The sequence below is a fragment of the Schistocerca piceifrons genome, chromosome 1, assembly GCF_021461385.2.
Source record: "Schistocerca piceifrons isolate TAMUIC-IGC-003096 chromosome 1, iqSchPice1.1, whole genome shotgun sequence".
Lineage (NCBI taxonomy): Eukaryota > Metazoa > Arthropoda > Insecta > Orthoptera > Acrididae > Schistocerca > Schistocerca piceifrons.
The window spans coordinates 397,146,615-397,149,114 of record NC_060138.1 but is presented as its reverse complement, the minus strand read 5'-3'; positions in this window follow the sequence as shown (position 1 = coordinate 397,149,114).

Here is a 2,500-nt window from a genome sequence, read left to right as displayed (position 1 = left end):
GTGGCGCAGGCGCTGTCTCAGACACTCGCGGAGCGTCCGCGAGAGAAGACGTTTGGCGTCCCCTCCCACCCGGACATGCTCGACGCCAGTGTTGACGATGCGTCCCACGCTGTCATCATCGTGCTGCGGTCCATCGCCGCCATCTTCGAGGTGTCGTGTAGTCCCGGTCGCCGTCGCCTCCGTGGCCGGCTGCGTCACCCCTCCGATGCCGCCGTGTTCCGCGTCGTCAGCGATGGCGGGCCGGCCGCCGACCTCCACCTGCAACTCGGAAAGCAGTTCACTCCAGCGCCAGGTGACGCCACGCGGCGCTAGGCGCCTTGTGGCGTTCCTGACGCGCGTCCACAGTGACTGGATGTCACCACCGTCGCGTGCGAGGTCACCCTCAGTGCTGCCGCTAAGGTAGGTGGCCAAGTCGGAACGACTCGGCTCCCTCCCCAGTCGGCGGCGCGCGGCCGTAGATAGAGTGGCCCAGGCGATGTCTCGGACGGTGGCGTCGTCGCAGTGCAGCATGCGGAAGCCGTGGACGATCGTCGAGATGTCCGCAGCGTCCGCGAGCGGCGTCAGGCCGCATCCTCCCTCTCCCAGCGCGAGGTAGAGCTGTTCAGTGGACGCACGCTGTGGGAGGAACAGCCAAGATTTGACAGCCGCTTTCACTGCCTTGTCGAGTGCAGATAGCGGCCCCTTGCGTACCGCTCCGCCCCGCATGACAAAGTCAAGCCTAGGGAGGAGGAAGACACGCACAGCGTCAATCTTCTGCCAGGGAGCCAGCAGGGAAGCGTCCAGGTGCTGCAAGTCGCGTCGAATTGCCGCGATCGCATCCGTTGGCGTCTGCGTGACTTTGTACCCGGTGGGGACGCCAAGATGGAGGTAGGCGTCACCCGCACCGAGCACGGCTGGTTCTCCCCCTTGCAGGGCGAATACCGAGCCTAGTGTCTGCCGACGGCGGATGTGAAGCGTGGCACACTTCGACGGCTTGAAGGTAAGCCCGGCCCACGTCGCCGCCTCACCCACAACATTGAGGAGCGTCTGCATCGCCTCTGAATCCCGCGCCAGAAGCACGATATCGTCCGCATACGCCAGTGCACTCACACTGACGCCGCTAAGCGGAATACCACACTCATTTCTGAGCGAGGTTGCGGCGCGAAGTACCGGCTCGAGCGCGAGATTAAAGACGATGGGCGACAGTGGACAGCCCTGCTTGACGCCCGCCTGGATCTCTATCTCCTCCGTTAGTCCGTCAGATGTACGGACGCGGGTGGAGCAACCATCGTACATATCGGCAATTAGCTGATGCAATTGCTCTGGTAGTCCCATCCTGCTCAGTACTCCAAGGAGGTGAGCGTGAGGCACTGAACCGAAAGCATTCGCTAGATCAAGCCAAGCAAAGCATGCTTGGCCTCCCCTGCGCCTTGCATCATCAATTGCCGTCTGCACAATGAAGTTGTGCTCGTAGCAGCCTTCAAACGTGCGGAAGCCCTTCTGTTCCGGGGAGAGCAGGTTCAACCGCTCCGCCCAGAGAGAAGTGCGGTCCGCAACGATTGCAGCAAAGAGCTTAGAGATAGTAGAGCTCAATGCTAAAGGCCGCCAGTTTGTCACGTCCGAGACGTCCCCTTTCTTATGGATGAGGACGGTAGTGGATATTTTCCACTGCACCGGAGTCTTCCGCTCATTCCAGCAGCGCGAGAAGATCTTAGCTAGCACGTGGCAGCCAGGATCCTCACGTCGCAAGTCCGAGTACGTGACTCCGTCTGCCCCAGGAGCAGTATTGCTCGCCTTCTGGAGCCGCTGTTGCACCTCTGAAGGTGTGATCGGCAGCAGGACCTCCTCGCTGACATCAGGAGGCGTGGTGGCGGCAAAGTCCGGGACAGCAGCTGGTGCATCTGCAACAGAAAAGTCAGATTTAGCGTAGATCTTCTTAAAGTGCTCCGTGAGCACGTTGCCATCGATTTGGCAGTACGGTGACGTCTCGCCAAGGACGCGCTGCATCGCCTTGCGCCGGTCCGCGCGGTACAGCTTCTGAATCTCAGACGCTGCATTCGCGTCGTACCGACGCTCGGCGGCCGCCGCGCGCCGTGCGCCACGTCCACCGCGCCGCCCACCGCGGCCGCGTGTAGGGGCAGGGGGAGGGGGATTGGCAGCAGCGTCGGCGCGGCCCTGGCCGCGGTGCGCTGCTGCTGGTGGCCCATCCTGTCGACCTCCGGCTGCCTGGCGTTGTGGCTTCGTCTCGGCTATCTCGGAGATGAAGTCCTCGACGACCGCGACGAATGCGTCCCACGGTTGGTTGTGGACGCTCTCCAGGGCCGCCAGCCAGCGCCGCTGCCTCTCCGTTAGCCGAGTGTCGGCCGGGGGAGGGGGGGGCGGAGCTGCCTCAGTTGCGCCCTGTTCGGAGGGTACAGGGGGGCCTGTCAGGTCTGGTGTAGGACGGGAGCCTTGCGGCGGGAGGTTGGGACTGGGCCGGTTGTTACGGCGTCGGCGTCTCCTCTTCTTGCTGCCAGTTCTC